This window comes from Dipodomys spectabilis, unplaced genomic scaffold, assembly GCF_019054845.1.
Source record: "Dipodomys spectabilis isolate Male_0828 unplaced genomic scaffold, ASM1905484v1 ptg000009l, whole genome shotgun sequence".
Taxonomy (NCBI): domain Eukaryota; kingdom Metazoa; phylum Chordata; class Mammalia; order Rodentia; family Heteromyidae; genus Dipodomys; species Dipodomys spectabilis.
In genome coordinates, this window is record NW_024870686.1 from 500,235 (window position 1) to 523,421 (window position 23,187).

Sequence of the window (23,187 nt, forward strand, 5' to 3'; positions counted from 1 at the left end):
GTATTGGGTCTTGAACTCAGGGCCTCATGCTCTCATTTGGCTTTTTAACTCCAGGCTGGCACTCTACCACTTGAGCTACATCTCCACTTCCATATTTTTGCTGATTAATTGAAGATGAGATTCTCATGGACTTTTTTTTCTGTGCTGGATTCAAACCATGATCCTCACAATTCAGCCTCTAGAATAACTAGAATTACAGATATGAGTTACCAGTGCATGGCTCTGTCTGGCTTTTAGCTATCTCTTGCTATGTGAACCCTTTTGTACCCTTGGTGAAAATCCACCCACCCACTGTCACTCTAGTACATCTTAATGCATTTTTTCACCCTCTAGTGCCTTCAAATAGTTGGACATTTCATAAATGCTATTTTTGAGAGTCTTAGTTCAATATAAACTATTCTTATCCTACAAAGAGTAGTGCTTATGTTTCCTAGTATCTTGAAATATCTCCCATTAATTCCAGTAAAATGATCTGCACATGGATGTAATCATATTATCTATATATAAATGTATATATATATACATATATAAATGTTTGTTTTCATGCAATATCCCTTTGATTGTTTTTGCCTTAGTGCATAGACAGGCACCTCTAGTACAATGTTGAGAGAAAAGGTCAGAGAAGAATCTATTGTTTGTTCTACTTCTCGCGTGGGAACCATTCAAACAGCCTTAACTACAATAATTTGCTATGGGGTTTTTAGGGATAGCACTTCCCCAAGGTCTCTGTCTTAATGGTTGATTTCCAGAGTGGCTGTATTGGGGCAGGTCTGAGGATCTTGAAGAGGTGGGACTTAGTAGGAAGTCCATAGGTCTTTGGAGGCATGGCTTCAGAGGGGATTGCAGAACTCCTTTCTCTCTCTCTCTCTTTCTCTCTCTCTTTCTCTTTCCTTCTTTATCTCTCCTCCTCCTACTTCCCCTTCCTTCCTCTCTCCTTCCTGGCTCATGATGGCATTATGATATACATGGTATATCATCCTTACCAGAGGCCAAATGAATGATGTTGTCTGACCTTGACTTGAACCCCCCCCCTCCAGACTGCAAACTAAATGAACATTTTCTTTTTATAAAGTTAGTTGCCTTAAATATTTCATTGTAGTAATCTAAATTGAACACAAATATACTCTCTGTAATTCTTAAACAGATAAAGTTTATCATACTAAGCAAATTACTTTTATTTCTTGGCACTAAAAGTATTTCAAAAAATTATGAAGTGGCATTAATTTTACCAAGTACCTTTTTACTCCATCTATTGAGATGTTCAAATGATATTTTCTTTAAAATGCTAATGTGTTGAATTATATTATTTGATTTTATAACATTTAATCAACTTGGTTTGTTCTTGGAATGAATCTAATTTGGTAAGATTTATTATCTTTTTTACCTATTGCTAGGTGCATGTAAATAGAATTTTGTTTTGGGTTTTTCTATGTTCAAGAATGACATAGGGATACAACTTTTTTTTTTTTTACTATCTTTTGCTTAGTTTGATATAAAGGCTATGCTAGCTTCATGCTGAGTTAGGGAGAAGACTTCACACAACGGAATGGGTTCTTTATTGAATAATTAGAAGGATGTGTTGGGGGAAGTCATCTGGGGTGATTATATTAAAGAAAGACTTTTGACTTCTGCTTAATGGTCAGAACATACTATGTTTTCTATTTTTAATGTTGGTTTTAGTAAGGTTTGTTTGAACTGGTTCTTAGGCTCTCATCTTTTATTTCTAAGTACCCTGTGCTTCCTGTTCTGTGGTGCCCATGCTGAGACTCTACAAACAATTGTTCTCTTTTGTTGTCTGGCTTTCTAGGGTGGAAGATTCTAGACAAACATGAAAGTCAAAAGGAAGAAAGTTCTGCTTTGCTGAGGGTCCCTCACCTTGGGAGCAGCAATGAGCTCTACCCTTCAGCTTCTTTCAGTGTTTCCTGACCCAGCTTCATTATGGCCCTTCAGAGGCTGAGCCCAGATTTCTGGGGTTCCTCTTTATGTGCTCCTGAGAAGCCTTTAGCAACCAAGTTTGATCTTCCTCAGTGATAGGTACTTCAGACTTTGGAGATTCCTATTGTAAGCTTCTTATTCTGATAAACTGAACCTCATTGGGGCTCAGCTGTAATAGTGCTTTTTGCTTATTACTTGGGTTACCATTGGCCTATATTTATAGTTTTCTGTTGATATTCCTACCAAAGTCTGATTTCCTGATAGGATATTGGTATAATGTTTGGCAACAGAAGTACCACAGGAAAAAGACCCTAAAAAATGTCTGGATTTTTCCAAGTGGTTCATGCCTGTAATCCTACCTACTTAGCAAGCTGAGATCTGAAGTTTGAAACCAGCTTGGGAAGGAACATTCATGAGACTCCTAAATTAACCATAAAAAACTGGAAGTGGAGTTGTGGCTCAAGTATCAGAGCAGTAGTCTTGAGCACAAAAGCTCAGAGAAAGCTCCCAGGACCAAAGTTCAAGCCTAAAAACTGGCAAGAAAAAAGGAAAAAAAAAAGTCTAGGTTTCATTCCATTCGTTTACTATCCTTGAATCAATGTTAAACTCCAAGTTACTGTGACTCCATTTATACAGTGGAAAGTGAAAACCCATCACCTCTGGGTGCTTATGGTAAAATACTGTACCAGTCAGTGTCTCAGGGACCAAGTTGATCTACATGTCAATAAGAAACAACTTCAACAACTCTGATGTACAGTGGCTACTTCCAGTTGTATCCAAGAATTTACAACAGATACAACAAGCTCAGGTCTTTAAGCTGGTGCTCAAATGTTCAAACAATCAGGGTGCTTCTAAAAGAGAGTTACCTGAAGAATTGATTTGCAAGTACAGGGCCAGTCTTGAGGAAAAGTCAACTTGGAATTTAGTTGTGTGGGGGTTGTGGAGCTATAACATAATTTGAAGTCACAGCCCATACCAAGTCTCTACCTTGATTTGCTTGAACCTGAGAATCTTAACTCCCAAGTCTCTCTAAGCTACCTTCAGAGAGAACAGTTTTTTCTTTTGTTGAATGGATACTAACCTCTCTGGAGAAGGTGCCTTGAAAAGGGCTGCTATTGTTTTCAGGCTTCCCAGCCTTTATTCTCTTTATTATTTATTGCAACCATCTGACCTGACAAAAAAGCTTATATTCCAACATAAATACCAATTATCATCAGCCAGTTATCATCAGCATAGTGTGTGGGAATGATTTCTTTGGGGGTTAAAACAAACAGGATAATATGGGTTGCTGGTGGCTCATGCCTGTAATTCTCCTCACTACTCTAGAGGCTGAGATCTAGCTGAGGATCAAAGTCTGAAGCCAGCCCAGGCAGAAAAGTCCATTATTTCCAATTACTCAGCAGAAAGCCAGAAGTGGAAGTGTGTCTCAAGTGCTAGGAGAGCTAGCCTTGAGCAAAAAATCCAGGGAACAGTACCCAGGTTCTGAGTTCAAATTTCAGGGCTAGCACAGAACCAAACAATATGAAAACAAAAACAAAAACAGCAGGACAGAACATAAAATGGAATCAAGCATAACTGGCTATGTCCAGAGACTATGGGTCTGACATTGTAAGTAGCTCTGAAGGTTAGTTTACTTGATTGGTTGATTGAAACTTTGATTCCACAATGGACCATATTCAGTGTAGTAGTGGCATAATATAGAAAATGGATTCAAAAGTGTTTACAAGATACAGATATTAGAATGGATTTATTGTAGGCAAACTGTGCATCATCATACTCACCTTCATCACATCCCTCAAGAAGCCCTAGAAGACGTTCTTTTATTAAGGAAAGGCTGGGGTTCATTAGTGATGAAAGCAGCAGCATCTATGAGAATGTTATGCTGACTTCCTTTGTGAAACTGTAGAGATGGGAATGTAGCTGCTATACATACTTCCTGATTTCCACAGGGACTCTGAAGAAGTAGAGGCCAAAGAATAGCTCTAAGTTACCCAAGATCATTACTGTAAGGGGCATCAGGGACATAGAGGTAAGCAGGATGACCTGTTGGGATCTTCAGCAGAGTCTAATTGATCACTGTGTCTGTAGGAAAGAGATAGATAGCCATCCTACTATAATTTTACATCTTGAATAAAGCAGAAATGTTGGAGGGCACATTTCTAGAAGCTTAACCTGACTTGGAACAATGGAATGGAGAATCTTTTTTTTCCTTCCCTCCCTCGTTTGTTCCCTCCCTCCCTCCCTCCCTTCTTTCTTTCTTTCTTTCTCTCTCTCTTTCTTACTTTCTTTCTCTTTCTTTCTTCCTTCCTTTCTTCCTTTCTATCTTTCTTTCTCTCTCTTTTTTCTTTCTTTTCTCTTTTCTTTCCCTTGCCTTCTTCCCTTTCTTTTCCCTCCCACCCCCTTCCTTCCTTTCTTTCCCTCCCTCACATCCTTCCTTCTTTCCTTCCTTCTCTTTCTCTCTCCCTCCCTCCCTTCCTCCATCTCTCCCTTGCTCCCTCATTCCCTCCCTCTCTTCCTCTTCCCCTCACTCTCCCCACACCTCTTTCTTCTTGAACTCAGGGCCAGGGAGCTATCCCTGAGCTTTTTCTTCTTCTTCTTCCTCTTTTTTTTTTGCTCAAGTTTAGTACTCTACTATTTGAGCCATAGCACCACTTGGGCCATAGCTCCATTTCTGGCTTTTTGGTGGTTACTGGGTATAACAATGGTTGATAGGAAATGGACTCATTACCTTGCGCATGTAACTGTAACCCTCTGTACAGTATCTTTACAATAAAAAATATATATTAAAAAAGGCAAAAAAAAAAAGAGTCTCACTGAAGCCAAGTGCTGGTGGCTCATACCTGTAATCCTAGAAAAGTCTGAGAAATGAACTACAAAAACCAAAAACAAAACCTGGAAGTGGAGCTGTGGCTCAAGTGGTAGAGTGCTAGCTTTGAGCAAAAACCAAAAACTAAAAAAAGTTCAAGGACAGCATGTAGGTCCCTGAGTTCAAGTCCCAAGACAGTACACATAGAATAAAAGACTCCCAAGGACCTTTTCTGCTTGGACTGGATGGAAACCAAGATCTTCAGAGCTCAGCCTCATGAGTGCCTAAGATTATAGATGTGAGTCATGGATACTGGCTCATACTAGCCTCTGAACTAGTGTCCTGGTGTAAGCCCCAAAGTATGTTGGGCTCAGTTCTTTTTCAGAATGGGGAGATGGCTCCCTTGAGGAAGAATATGCAATACCACTTCATCCAGATTCTGCAAATTCCTCCAAGTCTGCTCAGAGGTGCTTCTGGCCATTTACTAGAGTTACAGGGCCTGGTGGCAAAGGAAACCCTAATTTACTAGATAAATAGCTCAGATTTGCCATTAGGCAAAGTAGAAACTTCTGGTGGTCAAATGATCAGTGACTTTTGGCATGAATCCATCTCAGAGAAGCCTCATGACTCCATGGATCTTGTCTTCAATTTTTCTTCCAGTTTTTGAATATATAATGGGATGGACGCCCTCAGCATTGGGCAGATCCCCCATACTAAACTCTTGGAACAAGAGAATTACTGTTTGCTTACTATCTCCAGTGGTCTAATAAAGTCTAATTGCCAGAGGAGAGTTGATCTCTGCTGATTCTTTTCCTCTTAATGCTTGGGAAAGAGTGCTTTAGTGTTAGGTGTTCCATTCAAATTTATATGTAGGGCTGTTGAATCTTGAAATACTTACGAGGAGTAACTAGTCCTTGTGTTTCATGTGTGGGATGAGTGAAGGGATGCTGGTATTCTAGCAGATGAAAAATACCTAACTATAGAGAAGGAACTTCAGAGTCTTTTCTCTGGTGTTTCCTCTTCCACGTTCCCTAAAGCATTCATACACACATCTAGTCTTAAACAATACATGCTACTTTTACATCCTGTTTATATCACATTCAGACATTACTGTGAAGTGGATTCTGTTATCTCTCTGAGGAGAAGGAGTACTAAGTAATTGGCTTTGGGTCAGACTTACGACAGAACAGGGATTCAAATCCAGGTTTTCTGACTCAAACTATTAATTCTTTTCCACTGTACTCCACGTGCTTCTTTGTCAAGTAATTTTGCTTCTTTGTTTTTGTACATAGACTATTACTTTTATTGGGCTAAATCAATTCTTGTCTCTTCAGCAATGATAATTTTGGCTGTTACCTTAACAAGAGGCATGGGAAGGAAAAAAAAACTACTTCCTCTTTAACCCTTATGCTAAGTATTGACCAAGACCTCTCCCTTTTTACTGTATAGAACACAAAGATAAGATCTCTTAAACATATCTTTACTACACAAAAGAAGAAAATGAAAGGGAGATCAACCTAGACACTTGTATGAAATTTGATAATTGCCTTGCAAAAAGTGGCTTGTCCTCTATAGTCTAGGGTTCTTTCCTCAGGAATTTCCTCAGTCCTCCTTCTGGCCTTTCTTCATGGAATATTGGCATCTAGCTTACACACACATTTGCCATAACTCCCTCATTCTTTCCACATCTAAGATGTGAAGCAGAGATACCAGGGGCCTTTTGTGAACAGAAGGGCTCATGAGAAGGAGACTTGCATCCCAACAGCTCTTTCTGTGCTGATGAGTTCCAGGTTTGATGGTGATCTGTCCTAATGATGGGATTCCAGCCTGGGAGGCCCAGGTAGGAAACTATCTCAGTGTAACACCAGATGTCCCACAAGTTGTAGTAAATCCACATATACCTTGCAGAAGATGCACTGGGTTTTGCCTTGCCCCATACTTTACCATGAAATATTCTGTGAGGAAGTCCATCATTTCTTACAAGTAAGACATTGAAAGGCATAGTCTGGACCAGATTCTCCTAGAGTATGAACTCTTCCCAAAAAGTAAGCTAAAACAACTTAAGAGCTGTACTGACTTGTTAAACCCATTCTGGCTTTGGAGCTTTGTTTTTTTGTTGGCCATGGGGCTTGAACTCTGGGCCTGAGCATTGTCCATCATCACTTCAGCTCAAGGCAAGTGCTCTACCATTTGAGCCACAGCACCACTTCCTGGTTTTCTGGTGGTTTATTGGAGATAAGAGTCTCATAGACTTTCCTGCCTAGGCTGGCTTTGAACTGCAATCCTCAGATCTCAGCCTCCTGAGTAGGTAGGATTACAGGTGTGAGCCACCAGTGCCCCGCTGAAGCTTTATTATAATAGATTCAAGATCAGAGTCCTCTTGGCTCTTACAGACTATCCACTAGCCTTGAAAGCCCTGGGCAGACCCAAGCAACAAAGGAATGGGAGAAGAATACACGTGGAAAGTGAACAGTAAAAAAGTCAAATTCAAATAGTAAAAAAAGATGAATGATAGGAAAAATAAATGACTAGCATTCAATGTAGCATGGTGTTGTGTTCTTACTCTGCTTTTTTTGTTAGGTAGAAAAGGGTAGAAGAGCCTCCAGGCAGGTAAGAAATGGGGAAATGGTAAAAGGACACCAGAGCATGAGGGTGAAGTCCTTTATTCTAAGTTTTTAGTGGAGGCCATTGATTGCCTACCCCAAATACTTAGTCTGCCTTTCCTTTTAATTCTTTTTAATTATAGGTCCTCAGATTTTTAAAATATTTTCTTATAAAGATGCTGTATTGGGGGGTTATAGTTACATGAGTAAGGTAATGAGTACATTTTTTGTCATACAGTGTTACCCTCTCCTTTGTTTTTTCCTACTATCCCTTCCTCCCCCCACCCCCACCTACTCTACTAGGTCCTCAGTTTTTACTGTGTCGCTCTTGGAGCAATGTGTGACCTTGTGACTGAGTTGAAGTCAGGGAGATGTAAGTATGTAGTTCTTCTGAGCAGTCTTCTTGAAGGAAGCTGACTCAGTTTGGAAGGACATTTCTAGAATTCCTGCTCATTCTCCTCCTGGCATTAATACAGGTGTGTTGGCTTGAACTCCATAGCCAGCTTAAGCCCTGACTTGCTAATGAAAACAAACCTAGAAAACTGTGGTAGGAGAACTGATTCTTCTGTTTTGCTGAACATAGTATACCAGTTTGGCCAGAGCTGAATTTCTTGAGATGCTTCAAGAGTTTGTATGAGGAAAAGATAGACAGAGGTATAGAAAGCACTGAGAAAACACTAGGAGAGCATCATTGTGACTGCAGACCCCTTAGGTGGTCTCATGACATAGCTGATACAGGAATATTCTCAAGAAAATCAGATCATTCCCTAGGGATATGAAGGAACTGAGGAAATTATTCAGTGGAAAAAGGCTATGAGGTTATGAAAAAGAAGCCAAAAGCTGAGTGCTTATGACTTATCCCTGTAATCCTGGTAAAGATTTTTCTCCCCTTTAGTGGAATGTCCGTATTTCTGAAGATTGTTTCTTTTATTCTGTAGAAACTTTAAATTTCAGGCAGTTCTACTTATAATTTTCCTCCCTCCCTCCCTCCCTCCCTCCCTCCCTCCTTCCTTCCTTCCTTCTTTCCTTCCTTCCTTCCTTCCTTCCTTCCTTCCTTCCTTCCTTCTTTCCTCCCTTTCTCCCTCCCTTCTTTCCTTCCTCCTCCTCCCCCTCCTCCTCCTCTTCCTGGGGTTTGAACTCAGGGCCTTATGCTTGCTAAGCAGGCACTATATTGCTTAAGCAACATCTCTATCTTTTCCTTTTTTTAATGTTTGGAATTGCTTTTATGGTGCTGGTCCCAGGGCTTGAGCCCAGGGCTAGGGTGCTGTTCCTGAGCTTATTTTCTCTTGGCTAGCACTTCATCACTTGAACCAAAGTCCCTCTTCCATTAAAAAATTATTTGGTGATTAATTGGAGATAAGAGTCTCATAGACTTTCTTGCCTGGGTTGGCTTCGAACCTCAGTCCTCAGATCTGAGCCTCCTGAGTAGTTAGGATTACAGGCCTGAGCCACTAGAGCCCAAATGGAATTTCTTTTTATTTGAGCTTCTCATAGTGTTATCTGTCTTCGGAACACAGGAAATATAGCACAGGAAATTCATCACCAAGACTGCATAGAAGTCTGATGAGCTGAATCTTATGAATATACATATTCATAATACCTGACAAATGGCAATGGGTGACATGTCTCACGTAGGAACGTGTCTGCATGTGCCAATTTTCTCATCTTAACACCAAACCCTCCACTAACCCTTTTCTTCTCATTCACCTGACTGGATCAAGACTCAAACATGGCCCCTTGAATCTTCCTTCAGTTCCCCATTGCCAGCTCTTTCTCTCAGCAGCAGAGACCAATCTGTGATGTGACCATCTTACACAGCTTGGTTGTTCAGTTTCATCTTCTTAGGTCTTCAGGGTAGGATGTATGGTGGAGATGAGAGTCTCTACCCAGCCTAGCTCTCACTGGGCAAAGAAACTTGAAAAAGGGTCAGAACTCATCTGTTTGCTTAGTTAAACAAGTGAAACTTGTTCCCCTTTGAGCCACTTCAGTGAGTTGGTTTGGATTTAATGAAAGTGTTAGGAAAAATGAAGGCTGCTTCCCTTGGGTCCCCGTGGCCCCACACCAGCCTGGGGGAGGCCATTGGACCTCATTGGAGGAAGATGGGGCTACAGTGGTACTGGGGTGTCTTCCAACACTTCCTGGCAATCCTACACATTCAAACTCTGGGCCACAACCAGCTCAGGCTCCTCACTAAAGGTTCAATCAAGTTTCTATCTGAAATTTCACTTTCAACTTCTTCCTCAGCTGGTTGTGGACACTCCTTGGGGCTGATTTGGAGGATGAGGAGCAGAATGGGGAGGGAGACAGGTTTGGAGCATGTTTCTGTTTTCAGGGAAGAGAATGCAAGCCGCCGAGTGTCCACAGAGCAATGTTCACATTGCTGTGATGAGGACTGTAAGCTTTGCCAAAGAGAGCGTGACACGTGGTTCAGGCAGAAAAGAGTTTTTTGTGGGGAGAGCAAACTGCCAACCTGCATGAGCTGGAGGTGTGCAGAGAGAAGACAAAAAGCGGGTGGAAGGGAAGGGTGGTTGAGAGGGATTATATCGAGAAAGCCGGGGAGGTGTGACCATAGAGGATGTGGAAGGGATTGGGACCTTCTCACTGTCCCAAGGAGGTGTGACTGGGGCAGTTCAGGAAGTGATCTCAGCAGATGAGGAAGTAACCTCAGAGACTGGAGTCTTTTGCAGTCTCTCAGTCAGGTGATTGGCAGGCAGGAGATGACTGGTTTCAGGAGGATGATTTCTGATAGGGCTATCTGCTGTCTTTCACCAAGAGGAAGCAGGGAGGGACTGTTCTGGGAAGATCTAACAAGGAGAGGAAAACCTCTCCCTAGAAAGCTACATCTCTGGTAAACACAGATAGCTGTTGTTGCCCTGTTGCTGAATACACCCAACCATATTGTGATACCTTTTTTCAGTGAACAGTCAATGCATGAATTACCTTGAGAGAACCATACCTGTTTTAGATATGTATCTAACATTGAGCGGAATGGCTGTCATTCAAGGTTCCTTCACAGGAACTGGACTCAGGGCTCACACACAATCGATACCACACAATCCAACATACTCATCGCTCAGCATTCTCGTGTACAAAATTCACTCTTTTTGGACATGGATTTTGTGCTTATGACATCCAAATATAGCCATTCATAGATTTGCATTTGTCTGTTTCTGTGTGTCTCTATATTTTCTTTTCTCATCTCTTACCACAATGACCATACTTAATCTGAATATTATTGTTCAAGAGTAAGGGAAAGACCCAAATTCTATATGAACAAGGCTGGGCAAGAAATGCTAATTTGGCAGCTTGCTTCTCCTTTTAGAGATTTCCTATTAAACCACTACTTGTTCTCTGCAGCTAGTCAATCACAAGGATCCTCTGTTCTTGCTGGAGGCAGCTCTCATTGTCTGCCAGTGACCCAGAGACTCTTTGGGCTACAGGAAAGCAAGTGTCCTACTCCAACAGGCTAGGGGCAGAGACAGGGCCTGAGAACATAGATAACCAAGGATCTCTTCCAAGTGGTCAGTTTAAAACAAGCAAGCAAGCAAGACTTATTCAGAATCAAAGAAAAAAGACTATGAGAGCCAGGCTATGGGGCTGCCTTTCCCAAGGTCCCTGGCTGCTATAGTCTATCTGTTCACAAAGGAGAAAGAGACACAAAGGCCCACAGACCATATGCTTGAGAAGGACGAGGACATTAGTGATCACCTGTGGATGCAGAGGGAAGGGCAGAGATGCAGGATGCTACACCTATATCCACCGCAGGTCTAGGGCCTCTTTCTCACACAAGTCCTAGAGCTATAGCAACTCAGGTCTGCACACATATTCTCTCCTGGTTCAACTGCAGCCAGGCTCCTGGAAGAAAAACCATCTTTTCTATCAAAATATGTTGCTTAGTTCTTCTTGCTTTGGCCCGGTGGCTTGGCTCTTGTTAAGGAAAAAGAGGACTTGCTCTGAACTGTAAGGTTTTGTCTTAAACTGGTTTCTTTTCAAAATGAAATTAAAACACACCTCAGGTCGTTCAAGAACTAGCAGAGGCTGTGGGTATATTATGAGATTACTTACGTACTGTTAATCTTATTTCTAAGTCACCTCCATATCTTACCCTATTCAAACTAGCCAATCACAAGCAGATGGTGAACCTGAGCTCAACCAATCTGAGCAGAGAAGGATATACAGGGTTATATATAACACTGGGTTTAGGGTGGAAAAGGTCTCCATTACTCCTCCTCTCCCCCCCCCCCCCCACACACACACATGCAGTGATACAGGGAGCATGGGTAGGGAGAGAAGAAAACAAATACAAGGAGAACAAAGTTTCAGTACCACTTCCTGTCAAAGTCATTTCATCTCCACTCAAGGTCTTACCCAGTTCTCCAACGTAGACAGGTTCTCTAAGAGCTGGGAGAGCTGCCACTCTGGGACTTTCAGGAGTCCTGCTCCTTGATGGTGTTAAGTAGCAGACAGGCAAGCAGCCATGGTTGATAGGGGCACCTAGGATTTCCAGCTCCTTAGAGGAGCAGAGCTCCTCTTCATTATTGACTGGAGGCCACATATAAAATCATCATAGGAGTCCAGGGAACCAGCTAAAGCATCATTAACATGCATGTTGAAATCTTTGAGGTTCCTGTCATGTCATGGTGGCCTCTAGGTATCTATCTTTGCTGTCAGGGAGTGCATGGCCATGCTCAGAGCTGGAATCTTCCAGTACCTCCTTTCACATTCTGAATTCTTGTCCAGGAAGGCTCTTGAGTTCCACTTCTTCAGGCTGAGCACTGAACCACTAGGCTTCATTTGAGGGCTTTGGTTGCTACTTACTTGGTCGCTGGCATGTCAAAGGCCTAAAGGTCTATGATGTTCAGAGATCTTAGAGCTGGGACATATCTGCTGGGTTCAGACAAGTGGCTACTCTGTGCTCCTTTGGAGCCTCAGATAAATTGGCTCTTGATTTTTCTTGGTTTACTGAGGTATAAGTGGCAAAAAGATTGCATATATCAATTGTGTTTAATGTGGTGCTTTGTGTGTGTATGTGTGCTGGTACTACGTCTTGAACTCAGAGCCTCATGCTCTTCCTTGGCTTTTCTGTTTAAAGCTGGTGCTCTACCACTTGAACCACACCACCACTTCTGGTTTTGTGCTAGTTAATGAGAGGTAAGTGTCTCATGGACTTTACTGTCTGTGCTGACTTCTAAACCTTGATGCTCAGATCTCAGCCTCCCAAATAAGCTAGGATTGGTTTACTGATGTGAACTACCAGCACCCTGCCAATGTGGTGCTTTGACATATATACAAATTGTATATATACATACATATATATATATATATATATATATATGATTACCACATGAAGCTCTAATGAGTATCATTTTGTATTATAACCTCTGTGTGGGAGAGATTTAGTGAGGACAGTTAAGACTTGCTATCTTAGTGATTGCCAAATATATATCATAATTATACATATTATTTTATGCACTGCACCACAGATCTGTGGAACTGTGTCACCTTGACCAACTGGAATATTGTACCATTTGACCAACCCTTTATTTCCCACCTCACTTCCAGTCCCTGGAAACCACCAGTCTGTTCCCAGCTTTCTTCTCTATCAGTTTGGGAGTATGTGTCATGACACTAGATAACATATATGGAAAGGCTTTTTAAATATAAAGCATTAGCTTTTAATTTTTGTGTGTGTTTATTTCTTTTGGGACTGTCTTGCTATGTAGCTCAGGCTGGCCTTGAACCTGAGACTGTCCTGTGTCAGCATTGTGAGTGCTGGGAATACAAGCCCTACTCTGAAATATTGTTTCAATTGATAAAAGCATGAAACAAAGGTGATGAGATGGAATACCACTTAATAGCTCTTGGAATTAGCCATCACTAAACACCTATCTATTCAAAGCCACAGTCAAGTGTTCCCCATTCAGTTTCTCATTCAGTCCTTACCAGTACTCATTTGACACAGGAATCCTTACATTTACCCCATATTGTAGCTGAAGAAGCCAAAGCTTGAGGATTCTATGAAACAATTCTATAAAACAATGGAACCCCAAATACATGTAATTCATAAAGATTTGCTAACTTCAGAGACTGAGCCCCAAGTTGGTGGTAACTTGGTAGTCTCCAAGATCTAGGCCTTTGGCCATGCAAGTGTATTTGCTAGTATATGTAGGGTGAGCTGGATTTACAGATTGACTTGCCATAAGTTGACTTATAAGGGGCTGGTAGAATTGATCTAAAAGTTTAATATATTATTTTGTCTTGAGAGATATATCTGATTAGTGGACTGTTAACAGATCAGGTGAAACCTTTTCTTGTAGGAAAGTTCTAATAAATTGTTATGGGAATCACATCACATCATTTGACACCAAATGACATAGTAACCAGTACATCAATGATGACATTGATCAACTGTGCATAGTGCTAACTGCTTCATGTGTATTAATTCACTTAATTTCTACAATAACCCCATTTCATAGGTAAGGAAACTAGGGCCCAGCAAGGTTAGGTAGGTAACTTATGAACACAATGACTGGCAGGGACTTTGTGACTATGATAGATTTTTGTAGCTGTGAAAAAATGCATCTCACAGGAAGAAAGATTTATTTTGGCTCTTGGCTTTAGAGGTTTCAGTTGGCTGGCTTCACTGTTTCTGGGCCATAGTGAGGCAGAACATCATGATGGAAGGGTGTGAATAGCAGAGTTGCTCTCCTCATGGAGGCCAGGAAGGAGAAAGAGGGGGTGGAGAAGTAGGAAACAAGAGTTGACCTTCAAAGCCATGGCTCTCTGTGGTCTATATCATCCAGCTAGGCTAGGCTTCATCTTCCAAAATTTCCATCTCTTCCCAACATAGCACCACTAGATGGTGACCAAACGTTTAACACATGAGCCTAAGAGGGAACATTTCATATTAATACCCTAAGAGTGACCCTAGGCTCTCTGTCCCCACTGAGGAATGATTTGCTTCCCAGAGCCAGGACCACATGAGAAAACTTGGATTCCAAATCCTGCATGAAAGTTGGGCACAGCTAACAGCAATTAGAGGAAGGCAGTCTGTGAGGAATTCCACCCAGGTGGCCCAGTAGGGCGAGATCAGGGCAGGTTCCTCTGATCAGGAGGCTAATCAGCACGGGGTGGTAGTGCAGGCCTGGAATGTCAATAGGATTCGGAAAGGTGAGAATCCTTTCTGAAGCAAGCAGAGAAAGTGAAGTGAGCCAGAAAAGCAATGACATGTGTAAGACATACCCAGGACATTGACTTTGTGTTGGGAAACAGAGGAAAGAAATATTACAAAAGTGTACCAAAGGAAGAGGAAGATGAGCTATCCAAGCTGATTGTGATTCTATCCAGGTCTCTAAACACATAGATCATTCCAGGCTTGTGTACAATTCTGAATGAGTGCTGGTTCCATGTCAGCCTTTGTAGGAGACATGAAGGATGAAAAGGTCACTAGAGTCCAGAGTCTGCCTTCACCGTTCAGCTGAGGAGGCAAAAGACCTCTACCCAAACTGATGGTTGTCAATGAGTGGCTGAGGGAGCCCAGACCTCCATACCTGTATGACCTAGAATGATCTGAAAGAATAAGAAACCACACTTATCAGGAAAGAAGACTGACTAAGGGAGGGCAAAACAAGGGTCAGGGAGGGTTCAGTGTGGCAGGATAGAACATGTAGGCAAAGGTGGGAGGTCCTTAGATACTCTTCCTGTTGTGGTTTGTCCCAGGTTCTTGTACTTTACGAGGTAGGACCTAGCAGCTGGGAAGTATTTAGGTCTTTGAGGGCATGCACTTGAACAGTATTGCAGCTCTCTAGCTCCTCTCTCTCCTTTGTGGTCACAAGATGATAGCTGTTACAGGGGTGGAAGAGTGTTCCTGCCATGATGTGCTGCTTTGCCACAGGCACAAAACAATGCAGCCAACCAGTCATGGATTTGAGCCCTGAGCCCAAATTATCATGATCTTGTTATAGGAATGGAAAACTAATACTCATTGCAAACATGTATGCATATAGATGCAGAATACAGGGCCAGATGCAGGGAAGGGGTGTAGACAGGAAAATAACTTATGGTCTTTACCTTCCAGGGACTAAGCTACACATCTGGCTCATTTCTGTCTGTTTTTTTTTTTTTAATGCTCTTATTACAGAAGCGGAGCACCTGGTCCATAATGAGTTATTTATTGAATGAATCAATGAACACAATTTCCATATACTATAGAAATGACTAAATGCTAAACAAAAGTGAACACAAAGGAAGCTCCGGTCAGCTGACTGAAAACATGAGAGTTGAGAATTCAGGGCCATGGAATGATACCTGCTCATCTTGGAGCGGGCCCAATAGAGGTGTCTGCAGTATTCCTGGCCACCTGCCCTGCATGCCTCTTCTCTCTGTCCCCTCCCCTTCCTGTCCTAGTGGCCTGGGATTGAAAATCAGCCTGGGCAGCACCAGAAGAGCTTTGCAGACGAGATTAAAAGCAAATCAAAGAAGAAAAATTGTGGCTCGGTTTATGTCTTCCTAATTAAAACCCCGCCAGTCTCCCTTCTTTTTCTTTCCAGCTAATGTTACACTAACGAGCTGAGTTTAGTGGCATTTATGTAGATAAAAGTCCCAATGATTGATCTCAATGGCTTGTTAAAATTAGTTTCAGTCCACCATATTGATTTAATTCCATTGCTTGAAAGTGCTAATTAATAATGATAATAAAAGTGTCTTGGCCCATTATTATCAGTGGGCAAGCAGGGGAGGGGTGGAGTGGGGGGAGATTTGCTGTTTCCAGTGTCACTTGTTCTATCTCAGAATGGCCTTTGGAAGCAGGCTGTGGGGACAGGATCTTGGGGGGCTGCGGGCTGGTCTCTTGCTGGTTATCTGGGTGCTCTCGTGGAAGGGCAGGAGGCTACCTAATGAACAGTTTTGGCTATCTCTAGTCTTATGAACTGGTACTTTTGTACATGTGTGTTGGTCCTGGGGCTTGAACTCAGGGCTGTGGCACTTTCCTTGAGCTATTTTTCCCTCAAGGCTGGTGCTCTACTACTTGAGCCACACCTCTACTTCCTGTTTCTTGGTGTTTGATTGGAGGATAAGAGTCTCATGGACTTTCCTGCCTAGGCTGGCTTCAAACCATTATCCTCAGATCTCAGCCTCCTGAGTAGCTAGGATTACAAGACTGAGCTACCAGTGCCCAGTTGGAGTTGGTTCTTCTTCTTCTTCTTCTTCTTTTTGGTTGGTTGTGGGGCTTGAACTCTGGGCCTGGGAGCTGTCCCTCAGCTCTTCAGCTGAAGATGAGCATTCTGCCACTTGAGCCACAGCACCACTTCCAGTTTTCTCTTGGTTTATTGGAGATAAGAGTCTCACAGACTTTCCTGCCCCAGCTGGTTTTGAACCGTGATCCTCAGATCTCAGCCTCCTGAGTAGCTAGGATTACAGGCATGAGCCACTGGCTCTCGGCTTGGAGTTGGTTTTTAAAGAAGTTAGAGGGTTTAAGCTCTGGGGAAGGGAGGTGTTCAGCTCATCAAGTTTCTGGCTACCATAGGGCTGGGCTGGGGAATCTGAGCTCTAATGTCATCCATCCAAACCCAGTGCAGCAGGGAGGCATTCTGAGGAGAAGACCTCTGAGCCTTTAGACGAGGAGGGAGGGGACATTTTAGAGAGGAGGAAAAGGGTCCAGGGAAATAGAGTTAATGAGGGGGAAGTAGAGATTCCTTCACAATTAATGGATTAATTTAGCTTTAAAGGAGTCTTTTCACTTGAGAGGATTCTTCTAGCCACAGTGGGCATCAGAGGAGGGGGCCACCAGGAGGGAAAACAGCACCTGGAGAAAAAAAGCCACTGTTCCAAAGTGGTGGCCAAGACCCTGTGGGAGAAACCGCTATACAGGGTAGAGGTGGGAAGAAAGGGAAGTGAGGGGAAAGGCCTGTTGTTTGGCTAGCTCTCCCCAACCCTCTAGGATTCTCCTGTAGATCAAGTGGTACCCTCTGTCTGTCTGTCTCCCTGTCTCTTCTCTCTCTGTCTCTCTGCTTTTTTTTCTCTTAGACCCCCCTACAACAAAATCTGTGTCCTTTATTAGTCCAAGTTTCATTAACCACATGTGATTTGCATTTTGGAGCAGCTGGAGGCCTGTAATCCTTCCTCTGTTGAACTTTATGACCATCAATGGTGCATGGATTATACCTTGAGAACTAGGAAGAAGAGGGAGGGGATAGTCCGAGAAGGTCCTGGGGAATGTGGTAGAGAAAGGGGGTCCCAAGACACACAGGTTAAGGACAGTCGCAACTGGAGATGAGGAGTCAGGGACCCTCAGAAATAGATTACAGGCCCCACAAGAGAGCCCAGTGATCAGGGGACCAAGAAGTAGCCTTATTTGTGAGGCTGACTCTGATCCGATGTCTCTATCATCCTGTTTGTGGCTGATTCTCTGGGCTGGGCTGTCTGGCAGCAGTAAGGGTGTGAAGACACAATTCTGTGAGGGATGTGGCTTCTGAAGTTAAGCAATCTGAACATTCCAGTCCTGCATGAAGTCTCCAAAGGGATCCATCTGATAGGAACACTCCTGGAAGTGCCCTTTATTGAAGGACATTATGAAGTACCTTCCATGTCCCCCTCCCAAAGATGAATTGGAAATGCATACTACAGAATGCAAACTCTACATGATTTACTCTACTGTTAACTCAAGCATAATTATATGCAATAATTATACTGTGTAGTTCTATATTAATTATAATCCATCCTCATTAAGGAATTAACTGAACCACGTGGGGCTGGGGTGGGGAGAAAGTGATAGTTTTTATTATGATTTACTCTGTACTTTTCTCCTAGCTTATGCTATTTTTCCTCCTCCTGTGCTGGTTTAGTCAGCTTCGAATTGCTGTAACAAATGCCTGAGATAAATCAAATTACAAAAAGGAGAGGTTTATTTCGGCTCACTGTTTTGGAAGTCCCATTTCATGATCTGTTGGCGCCAGTGCTTTGGGCTTGTGAAGAGGCAGCGCGTGAGGGAGGGAGTGGTGGTAAGCTGCTCATCTCAGAGAGGCCAGGAAGCAGGGGGGTGGGGATGGGCTCCTTGTATCTCCTCCGCAAGGATTTTCTTCCATTAGTAGACTTGTCTCTGCTGGGCCCTAAGTTTGTAGCATCTCCCAAGGGTCCTACAAATGGAGATCAACCCCAACAAATGAGCCCTGGAGAATACTCACATACACCCATGGCATGTGCATAGCACTACATTCTTCCCCCTCCACCATGGTGTGGGTTGGGATGCTATGTTCTTTGATCAAGGGCCTCATTCCTAACCACAGACAGTTGTCTATCTCAGTATTCAATTCCTCAAGATTTACTTCAGCATTTTTACCCATGATGCTCCTGAGGATGGATGCTTTTTTTTCCCAATATGATCAGCCAAATGCCAACTGCCAGCTTTACTTAATCTGGGATTTCTATTTGAATGATCCTAGCTTTCTGTTTCTTGCGGCCCCCTCCCTGCCTGCTGCTCCTGTATTGAGCTATTGAACATAGTGCCTTGCACCGTGATAGGGTAAGGGTGTTTGAGCTCAACTCATTTTGGGGGAAGAGTGACTTCCAGATTGAGTCCAAGCTTAGAATAGATTGCCTTTGGTGAAAAACCTGGGGACCCATATGCTTCCTTGTAACACTGTTAAACATCTCCCTGCTTCGGTGCAGGAATATTCCATTTAACTCTTTCATATACATCTCATGGAGTTTAAGAGTGTACTCAGCTAGAATGTGGGTCCTGATAGGGAATTTAAAATAATCCACTTATATCTCTATTGTTAAATAAAGGCATTATTTCTATTTTTTTATTTTAGGATCTAGAACTCTATGAATGGTGGGGAATATCACAGGTTCTATCATCCCCTGGTTCCTTCTGTTGCTCCTTGTTATTTTGCTATTCCATTAAGTTTATTATTGTTATTATTATTATATCTTTAAGTCGCTGCATAAAGGAGTTGTTTATGAATATTTCTTGATCAATGCCACCCCTTTCAACAGTTCACTCATCCCTCCTCTCCATTTTTAAATTTCCTTTTCTCCTTACAGCTTTTCCCTTTGCCTCTTTCTTCTACCTCTATTTCTACCTCTATTGCCAAGGGTCCTTACAGACCCTTGTCTGTAAAGTTGTCTGGATCAACTATGGGAAAGAAAGTAAGCAAGTGAGTATGGGGGCGAGGGTGCTGCAGTTATCCACGATACAGGATATAATATGTGCTACAGGAGGGACAGTGTTTCCTGTTGGGACTCCTGACACTAGGAATTCAGACTCTATTTGCCCCTCATGACATGGCTTGGTGGTCACAGGGGTTATGCAAGGGGACTAGTGCCTCCCAAGTGACATTTTGAAGCAGAGAGTTAGTGATTATCTATCTGATGAGTGGAGTATACAGCAAGATGTTCCAACAAAAAGTGCAATGTGAAAGCCTGGTAGACTCATATCTGGAGGTTGTGAATTTGACTGCTTCCAGGGCTGAATCATAGGACAAGGATGATAGAGGAGTTTCAAGAAGGGAGGCAGGTGATAGGAGAATGATTTCAAAGTCTAATCCAATACAGTTCACTAGTCTAAAACTTGAATTTGCTATTGGATCTGTGGGCTCCCTGCTGGATGGGAAACTCTAGACAAAGACTGAGGTCAGGAGTTTGGCAAATATAAAAGTAGAACAGAAAGGGAGGAGGAATGGAGAAGGAACACAAGGTGAGATTTTCCATGCTTTGGCAGCCAAAGTAGAGAAGATGAGTGGTTGACCACGGGCTACAGCAATGGTAGACTAGAGTACCATCAGCCTGTTTCATAGATTAAGCTGAATCCCCAGCATTGGTCCAGTGTAGACAGCTCTATAGTTCAAAGGCTGGAAACTCCAGGGCTAGTTTCAGCTATCCAGGTTCTTGGATGTGGTTGAATATGGAGGAGAATCCAGGCAGGGGTGATGAGTCACAAAAGGAGAAGGGGAGAGAAGTTTGGTGGCCAATCATGTGGCTGGATCAACAAATAGGCATGGGTGTCTGGAGTGAGCCTCTTTGCACATCTCCTCCCATCTTCAGGTTCTATGGAATTTTGTTTCTGGGTTGTTAGCATAGAGTTAGCCACGATGCATCTATTTATGCCACTGAAACCAGCAAATGCTGCACAGACCTGGGACATTTCCTTGGGCTTTCTGGTTGGTGAGTAGGACATCTTTTCATGCCCTCTTGTGTTGGCAGTAGGGAATCCTGGTCTGTGGGATTAGGGATACTATGTACTCTGGACACCTAGGGGCCTATGTTTTAGGAGCTGGGGGACAGACATGTAGGTGACAGAGAACAGAGCATCAGACCTGCCAGCTGCCCTGGCTGCCACCTGAAGTAGTGCTAATGAAAGTTGTTGTGCATAGCTACCAGCAGCCCTACTTTTAGCCTGCTGGTCATTTGCCTTGCTCTGGTTGGGTGTGTGTCATACACTATTGGGCGGTTAAAATAGATACTGGTTTCTGGAGTTGGCAGCCTGTACCAAACTTAGACATTAATGCCCTTTGACCTAGTAAATCTTCTTCTGGGAGTATGTCCTGAGAATTCAAGCCTGAATATTTTTCACTTCATTGTAATTTACCATATAAAAATAGACAATTGGGTTATAGCTTTGTTTGAAATTCTCCTAAATCCCCCAATTCTTTTTTTTATTTTATTTTATTTGTGAACATATTGTACAGAGGGATTACAATTACATGGGTAGGATAATGCATACATTTCTTACCAAGCATTGCAGCCTCCTCCTTTGTTTACCCTTCACCTCCCTTCCCAGCCTCCCCCCTCTCCCCCAATCCTTCCCCTGCCCCGCACCGACGTTGTAAAGCTCGTTTTTGACATGACAACTTGTACTTCTTATTGTTGCAACAGGTCCACCTGAATCCTTAAACGACTTGTTTTTCCCCATCTCCTCCACAAGTTATACTGACATCAAATATAGTGAAAGCGGGGGTTATACTGTGGGGGAGGGACATACAAAGCAACCAAGAAATAATCTTATAAATGTGTTAGAAACAATCCCATGAAAGAAAAAAAACATTAAAATACATATCTAAGGGTTCATTTTCCTAACATCACATTATCTGACCTTTTCCGCTTGACTCATACATATACTAGATATTGCAAATAAGGGAAACCATGGGACCTGTGTTTCTTTGGGTCTGGCTTACTTCACTTAATATGATTTTTTCCAAGTTTTTCCATTTCCTAACAAATGGGGCAATGCCATTCTTTCTAATGGAGGCATAGAATTCCATTGTGTATATATATACCACATTTTCTTGATCCATTCATCTACTGAAGGGCATCTGGGTTGGTTCCATATATTAGCTATGCTAAATAATGCTGCAATAAACATAGTTGTGCTGGTAGCTTTAGTGTGGTCTTGTTTGTAAACATTTGGGTAAATGCCCAAAAGTGGGATTGCTGGGTCATAGGGGAGCTCTATGTGAAGTCTTTTGAGGAACCTCCATACTGCTTTCCAAAGTGGTTGAACAAGTTTACACTCCCACCAACAATGAAATAAGGTTCCTTTCTATCCACATCCCCTCCAGCATCTGTTGTTGTTAGAGTTCTTGATTTTTGCCATTCTAACTGGAGTGATGTGGTATCTCAGTGTTGTTTTGATTTGCATTTCTTTTATGGCTAGCGATGTTGAGCATTTCTTCATGTGTCTATTGGCCATCCTTCTTTCTTCTTCAGAGAAGTTTCTCTTTAAGTCTTTAGCCCACTTGTTTATTGGGCGGTTGTTTCTTTGAGGATTTGTTGTTGGGGGTAAATCCCCCAATTCTAAAGTCACCTAAGTTCAGCCAAATGGTTAAGGACTCTATGGCAGATCTTAGTGGATTATCAGGCAGTGGTTTAAAAGGCTGTGAAGGAACTTTATGAAAAATACAGACTGCTTCTGACAAGAATAAAAAGTTGCCGAGCCTCATTTTTCCTGAGTGTATATTTGGGAGCCATGCTCCCATGTTGACCATATTTAGGAAATACTTTGTGCTATAGGCCCCTCTCAGGACCACACAATGCAGATCAGCACTAAGCTTCTGAGAACTTCTGTAGTTTAACCTATTGCTTCTCAAACTTATTTCACCCTGGAGTCCATTATCCAGCCAACATCTATTAGCATTCCCACACATTAATGTTCTTCAGAAGAGAATTTTGGGAAATGGTGATACCAAATCATTGTAATTAGGTTAAAATGTCCATCATAACACAGGAAAAAAATGTCAGAATTAAAGTAGGGACCAGGGGTAGCAATGATGTAAAAGATTATTATTAATATTGTTTTGTGCTAGTCCTGGGGCTTGAACTCCGGGCTGGACTCTGAGCTTTCTGCTCAAGGCTAGCACTTTACCACTTGAGTCACAGCTCTACTTGTGGGTTTTTGGCAGTTAATTGGAGATAAGAGTCTCAAGTACTTTCCTGCCCAATGCCTCAAACCATGATCCTCAGATCTCAGACTTCTGAGTAGCTAGAACTGAAGGCATGAAACTGTGGTGCCTGCCTGGCTCAAAAAGATTATTTTCCAATCTTTTATAATGCTTTTTCAGAAATTCTTTAATATACACATATCATATTATTAAATAAAAATTTTAAAAGTTCCTATCTAAAGAAGTTTGGGTCATTATGCAGGTTATAACTTCATGCAAGCTTCAGGATGGCTATATTCTGCCAAATGGATAAGATGTCCACACAATTCAGTGGGTTGTTTGCCAAGTGGAGCCTGTTACATGGTGGTTCTTACTGTGTGTGACAGGTTCAGTGTGTGAACTTGGGAACAACTGAGCTCACAACAGAAAAGACATAGTCTTTTAACAGCTAATAAATTTCTATCTAATA

At 42.3% G+C, this 23,187-nt stretch overlaps 1 long non-coding RNA gene across 1 annotated transcript; it reads right to left on the reverse strand.

Annotated features, from left to right (window-relative positions):
• Window positions 1–6,479: 6,479 nt before the first annotated feature.
• LOC122125645 lies at window positions 6,480–9,844 on the reverse strand. Its single transcript, XR_006150768.1, has 3 exons — window positions 9,765–9,844; window positions 7,636–7,640; window positions 6,480–6,491 (listed from the first exon to the last, which is right to left on the reverse strand). It is a non-coding gene; the product is annotated as an uncharacterized LOC122125645 (long non-coding RNA).
• Window positions 9,845–23,187: the final 13,343 nt, after the last annotated feature.